Raw genomic sequence first — 7,827 nt, forward strand, 5'->3', positions numbered from 1 at the left:
ACTACGATGTAAAACATCCTGGGAGTTATGCAGGTCCTAGTAAAACTGTATTAGCTGTTAAAGCAGAGGGTAAATTTAAAATTGGAACAACCTGCACGCAAGTTGAAGCATAACGCAGTACGGGACGTTGGTACGATAATTGTTTTTATTTTGACTTGGGGGTTTTTTTATGTATGTTTTCCAAACAAGGTAATCTTTTTTTTTCTATTATTTACATACTGAATTATCATTAAATTTATATAATTACAATTTTTTTTAAACATAAAGTTTTCATTAAAAGTTCCTTTGCAAATTGTAAAATATTTATAATGGCCTAATCTTTGGTTTTGAATTTCCATACTATAAATATTTAATGTTAACTGTTAGCCGGTTTACAAGTTTTCTATTTTCATTATTTATCATACCAAATATAATTATTTGTTTTTGTAATTTGAGTCTTTTGCTAACGTCGGTGCAATGTTGGTATATCAAAGGCCGTGGTATGTACTATCAAGTCTGTCGGGTGGTGCATACAAAAAGATCACTTGCTACTAATGGAAAAATGTGGCGGGTTTCCTCTCTAATACTCTAAAATTACCAAATGTTTAACATCCAATTGCCGATGTTTAACACAAATCAATGTGTTTTAGAGGTGTCGATAAACAAAAACAAGGGGTCCAACTTAAACCGTATGACACATTTTTGAACTTCGTAAGCCACTACCAAAATGGCGGACAAAACTAGCTTCGCTACACGACGGTGAGTATATTTTGTTTTACAGCAGCATGCGAAATGCCTTTCTGGTTAAAATAATATTGCAATGCGGCTCTAAAAGGAATACTCTATCCATCTGTTTACTTAATTCCCGATTTTGTTCAACCGAAAAAAACCTATTGAAGAAAAACCAAACCAAAACAAACACGATCAAAGGTTTTTTTGTTATTTTAACGAAATGAGTTATATTTATATACTTGAAAAGTATGTATACCATAGAAGCTAAATTAAACAAATACGTTTTGGAAAGTCATTTTATAATTATCCATCCAAGAATTTTCTTATAGTTTAGGCACATATTCGTCTGTTCCCCCAGGGTTTAGGACATCTAATCGTATGTTCCAAATTTGTTTTGTTTTTCAGATCAGTTTGTGAAGAATGCGGCCAACTATACTCTGGAAGGTCTGCCGTCCGCAGACATGTGGTTGTCCATCACCGCAGACCAGGCGAGCTCTAGTGCACTGACTGTGGACGAGTGTTTTCAATTAGAAGTCATCTCCAAAGACACCGCGTTTCCAGATTCATTGGAATGAATGATCTAGTTTTTATATATTGTTTAATAAATCTACAGTATAATGCCATGTAGTATTAGTTTGTTATTAGTCCCCCATTGGACACCTAAAACACCAATCCTAGTATATAGATACATGCCGTGTATCTCGAATAGGTCACTGTGACCTTGACTCTGACCATTGACCTACATCTGGGGGTTTTCAGATGTGTTTAGACAAAATTTAATGACAATAACACGTAAGTTGTATTGTGTACATAAAGGTTCCACAACGAGTGACAGTTGATTATTGTATTTATTTGACTCTCGTAAGTTAAGACATGGGCTTAGGTGACGTTTTGAAAATTAACTAACGTGAGAGTAGTATTAGGGCCTGTATAGAGCCATAGAGCCATGACCTACTTTCCGTGACCTTGACGACGTCACGGCCGTGACCTCGTCCTACTGGCCCTGACCTACTTAGACTGACCTTGACCTTGATGACGTCACGGACTACTGTGCCGTGTGCAACGTCCTACTGACCCGGCCCTGACCTACTTAGACCGGCCCCTGACCTACTTAGACTGGCACGAAAGAGTATAAAAAGGCTAGATACGGTTTCATTGTCATTCGCTCGCCGAAAACGATCAGATCTACGTTCAATCCAGAGATGGCCTGTTCCACAAGTGATGAAGCGAGATGTCGTCTAGAACTTGGAACTAACGTCTTCGTGGTGGCCAAGTTATGGAAAGGGTACACTGTTATTCACATAAGGAAATTTGACAGTGACAAGGGGAAAACTTTCCCCACCAAGCGAGGTATTGTCCTTAGTCTTAAACAGTGGATCGAACTGTTTGGATGTAAAAGCCAAATTGACGAAACAATTTCAGCATTAAACCAGGGGAAAGACGAAAAAAAATTCAGACACCTTGGTGTTAACGTCCAAGTCAGCGTCGACAAGAATTTTGCTGGGGTGGACCTGCGTCAGTGGTTGTGGTGTGATGAAACTAAATCCGTGAAACCTTCGAAGAAGGGAATATTCCTTTCTCTACAACAATGGGAGAAACTGAAAGGCTGTTTCACAGTCATGTGTGACTTTGTACCAGAGCTGAACTCGATTGTGCCCTGCGCCATGCAAGACGACCATCAAAACCAGATGGGATTTCTTCAGTGTAACTTCTGCAACCCTAACGAGTGTCACCAGTGGTGAACGAGTTTTGTTTTGGATGAACTCGAAGGTATAAAAGAATGGATTTATGGTTTACACTTCATTTGCTTTGTGACTGTGCTAGACAACAGACGTGTTTTATGATTCTAGCATTCTTGTGTCTTGTTGCACCCTATCTGGAACGAAGAAGATGGCATCGGGATATTCGAGCAGTGTTAGTAGCAGCAGCAGTAGCGACGAGGACGACATCTTGGTCTGCAAATGTTCAGAAAGACATACGATCAAAAGAGTGGCTACCAAACCAGAAGAACATTTCATGGATCAAACGGATGCTGCCTGTGACAATATAGATGAAAATGGTGAAATCAAAGAAGCCGTGGATCAAACAGATGCCGCCCGTGACATAGACACTGCCTGGGATGAAGAAGAAGACTGCTGTTCGAGACGTTACCTGTTCTGCCATCGTCCCGAAATGCGCCACGTCTACACACGGATGCAAACATTTGGGTGGTGGCCCCTACAAGGCCGGTTTCTTCTACACGGGGGATCACAATGCCGTCGTCTGTTACTGTTGTGGACTACGCGCCTACCGATGGCAGAGAATGGACGACCCAGTGATGGAACATTACAGACTGTCCCCGAGATGTCCCTATGTGAATAACGTGTTCAGACATTAACTGTTTCAAACACGTGTGAGACACTTGAATGTTTTTGACATAACTGTATGTTTTGTCATATATTTTATGTACTACATGTTTGTTGTTTAGTAATAAAATTTTGCGTTGTATCCTTCCGTTTTTTATAAATAGCATGACTTTGTGACATGTAGGTCAGTTGAGAACCATGTCTCGGTGGGAAAGGTACCTAGAGTCTATTTACTACGATGTAAAACATCCTGGGAGTTATGCAGGTCCTAGTAAACTGTATTAAGCTGTTAAAGCAGAGGGTAAATTTAAAATTCCTCTGACACGTATTAAGTCATGGTTGAAAGGTCAAGAGACCTATACCATGACACATCAAGTGAGGCGAAAGTTTCCACGTAATACCTATGTTGTGGAAGGGTTAGACAGTCACTGGCAATCCGATCTAATGGATATGGTCAGTTTGGCTAAATACAATGACGGGGTGAGATACCTCATGGTGATCATTGACCTGTTCTCCAGGTACTTGTGGGTGCTACCACTCAAGTCGAAAACGGGGAACGACGTGGTAGAGACTTTGACAGAATTCTGGAAATTAGAGTCCAGAAAACCCAAACTGTTTCAGTCCGATTCAGGGTCAGAATACAAGAACCATAAGGTCAAAGCATTGTTGAAGTCGCATGGCATAACACAGCTGTTTGCTCTAAATGAAACCAAAGCAAGTTATGCTGAACGGGTCATTAAAACCATCAAAATGCGTCTCTATCGCTACATGTTAAAAAACTTTACTTACAAGTACATGGATGTTCTAGAGAAAGTCGTCTATAGTTATAACCACACCAAACATCGAATGTTAGGTCAAACACCATCCAGTGTCAACCAAACGAACGAAGGAGAGGTCTGTCTCAGTACCTGATCAAACCTAAAAAGGCAATCCACAAAAAAGAAGTTTACATTTAATATAGGTGATAAAGTACGAGTCCGTCATCTTCGGGGCACCTTTGATCGGGAATACCAAGAGAAATGGTCTGGCGAAATATTTACCATTGAGAAAAGGTACTGGTCTCAAGGTAAAGACTTGTACAAATTAAAGGACTGGGGTGGTGATGCCATCGAAGGGACATTCTATGCAGCTGAACTTCAAAAGGTGACTGAGAATCCTGATCAACTGTACCGTATCCAAGACATTGTGAAAAGGAGAACTCGTAACAAACAGAAAGAAGTGTTGGTCAAATGGCTTCACTGGCCTAAGAAGTACAATTCGTGGATTCAAGAAGAAGACGTTGTTCGATATCAGACAGTATAAAAGACCTCAGCACATGTTTGACTTTTCATTATCATGGAAGAAATTGTAGAGACACAACCTCTGTCAAGAAGTCATTCGGGTGATACCTGGACATTTTTTGGTAAACGTGTGGCCAAATCGGAAACGGTAGCAGCCACCGAAATCACCATTCAGAACTGGGAAGTTTCGAGAAAATCAGACAGCCATGACATTTACGTGTGTTCCAACATCTGCTTCAGCTCACACGTTGGAGAAAGAAAGGAGCCCTTGCTGAGATGCATCTGTTTGATGGGGAATAAAAAGGAAAGATCTTTTGTGTTTCCAAACTATCATTACGTACCCATGAGACTGGAAGATGTGCAGATCGTGGACATCTATATACAGGACGCAGATGGCAATCCAGCCTCATTTATCACGGGACCAGTGACGGTGACACTGCACGTAAGGCCGCAGCCTTTTTGGTTTTGAAACATGGCTAAATACGTTCTAAAACATTACAATTATTTAAAACTGATGACGAATATTCACGATTACCATATGACTCTGGGATTACTGAATGATATGAACGCAGAACAAATGTTGGCCCTGGTGGAGATCGTTCAAGGGTTGCTGGACGGACGTATTCACGTCAGAGCAGGACAGAAACGTCGATTTTTACAGTCTAACAACGAGTATCTGAACATGTTGAAAATGCTCGTATCACCTGCCGTGATGAATAGAACTAGAAAACGTATATTGAAACAAAACACCCCATTGTTAGCCTTCATTTTGGACGACAGTCACCTGGAGCAGATGAAAGCAAAAACCGTATGGTCAGTGGTCACGGATAGCTGGAGATATGCAGGATCTCTATAAATAGGATGTCTGTCACAAACCATCATCATTTGAGATAGAACCTTCAGAGGAGCAACATGTCAGACCAGTACAAGCTGTACGTTCCAAACGTGGACAAGTGGACCCGTTTCTACAAGCTGCAGGCAGAAGGCAAACTTCAGCCTCACTTCGAAATTCAACGTGGTGGAAAGAGTCAGATCATGTACAGTGTGGATCGATGCCTAGAACTCTACGACCCCACATGGAAAAAAGAAAAAGAAGAACAGAACAAACCCCCGGCACCCAGTGTTGTCATGGTCTCCCCAACGCAGCAAGTAGTGGAACAAGCCAAGGCCGATCTGAAACGGAAACAAGAACAGAATGGCGTGGAACAGAAACGACGAGAGCAGACTGGGCAAAAACGGCACAAGCATTTCTGAGAAGACTATAAAAGGGGGCATGGCAGTTTCAACATCGCCAGTTCACGTCGAACACTTCAACAGTCAACAACATGAATCAGTGTCACATTTGCGAAAAAAAATATGTTTGGACCCACGACCTAACTCTGCACGTACGAAATAAACATGGACTCTTGGAATCTGACAATAAGCCTTCCCAGCAGCAGCAGCAGCAGCAGCAGCAGCAGCAGCAGCAGCCACTTGTATCACAGCAAGGACCCGACACAGAGAAGAAACTGTCATTACCTGGCACTGTTTAACAACCCCATCGACAAGCAGCAAGTCCTGACCTTGGCACAGCAGATGTATCCTGGAAATACTCGTCATTTCATGCAGCGGTTTGAGGAAGCTACCCACAGGCCCTACGGATATCTCTTGGTGGACTTGAAACCGACCACGCCCGAACATTGGCGTCTTCGGCCTAATGGTTTACAGACGGGGCCGTCCGAATGGTATAAAAGCACGAACGTAACGGCGAATCCCTCAGAAGAGTTGCAGCCACCGACGAAGAAAGAGCTCTACATGCAAATCATGCAAAGAAACGCATTCAAAAGAAAACTACCAGGCATACCCGCCTACGAAAGTGACGACGAAGAAGAAAATGAGGTGGAACCCTATCTGAAAAAAGTCAAGAGAATGCAGTCTTGCGATACGTGTGGTCTGGTCTTTAAAGACGGAAGCGACTTGCAGCGACACGTGAAAACGTGCGAAGAGGGAAATGAAAAAGAAGAAGAGCCGTCGCCCGACCTGGAAAACGAAGGCATTCGTCTCATGGTGGAACGTGAATTCGACATCAATCATGACTATATCGAAAGCAAGAGGAAACGCTACGAAGAAAAAAACATGTCCCAAGATGCCATTGAAAGAAACATGAAGACATTGCAATGGAAGTTATTTAAAGACACGTACTCTCGCTTTCTGACCTATATGCATTACTTTGACAAAGGTCCCAACACCAGAAAATTTTTACAGTTTGTGAATCCAGACAAAGATGTGAGACCACAGATTCGTTCTAAATTAAATCAGTATCGTTCATGGATCGGCGAATCCACAAGATGAACAAGACGACGACGATACCGACGATGAGGAGGACGACGATGATGAAGAGAAATGAACACTCATATTATTCACATGTCGCCCTTAAGGCCTCTCGATGTCACCCAGTGTGTGTCCATTTTATATATGTGTCAGTGATTTGTAATTTAGAAATAAATGAAAAACCAAAACATTGCGTTTGTTTTTTGTGTTTTTTACTCTATGACTAGATTTGTGATTGGATATTTCTACCGCTACTTTATAGTAGCAAGAGCTGTGTGTACAAGACAGAACATACCACGATCTTTGATATACCAGACATAATACACTAGTTGGCTATAGCTTAATGGGCCACCGACGGGGATCGATCCTAGATCGACCACTGTATTTACCCATTTGGTAATTAAAAAGCCTGTAAAAAGGCTTGTACTCTAGGGAAATACTTGTGCTTAAAATGCAGCTAAAAGATCATAGTTTAGGTCGGAGCGTTCAGTTGCAGTCACGCGTTCTTTCTTCAAAGCAATGGGCTGGGGATCTTTCACACACACACACACACACACACACACACACACATTCCTTTCTTCCCTTAACAAACATCCCTTTCTTCTCCTTAACAAATATTCCTTTCTTCTCCTTAACGCATATGCCTTTCTTCTTAACAAACATTCCTTTCTTCGAGACAAATATGTCTTTCTTTCCCTATGACTAAAACAAAATACTAAAAATAAATATTTGTATTCAATTAATCTTTATTTTACGAGGAAGGAAATGTTTTATTTACTCAACACATTTTATTTACGGTTATACGGACATATGGTTAAGGACCACACAGATATTGATTGAGGAAAGAAAGAAATGTTTTATTTAACGACGCACTCAACACATTTTATTTACGGTTATATGGCGTCAGACATATGGTTAAGGACCACACAGATATTGATTGAGGAAACCCGCTGTCGCCACTGCATGGGCTACTCTTCCGGTTAGCAGCAAGGGATCCTACACCATCCCACAGACAGGATAGTACATACCACGGCCGTTGTCCAGTTGTGGAGCATTGGCTGGATATAGCCCAATGGGCCCACCGACGGGGATCGATCCCAGACCGACCCACATCAAGGGAACACTGAGCTACGTCCCGTCCCCACAGGGTTATTAGAGGATGCTTGAAAAAAAAAATCGTA

This window comes from Gigantopelta aegis, chromosome 8 (genome assembly GCF_016097555.1).
Source record: "Gigantopelta aegis isolate Gae_Host chromosome 8, Gae_host_genome, whole genome shotgun sequence".
Classification (NCBI taxonomy): domain Eukaryota; kingdom Metazoa; phylum Mollusca; class Gastropoda; order Neomphalida; family Peltospiridae; genus Gigantopelta; species Gigantopelta aegis.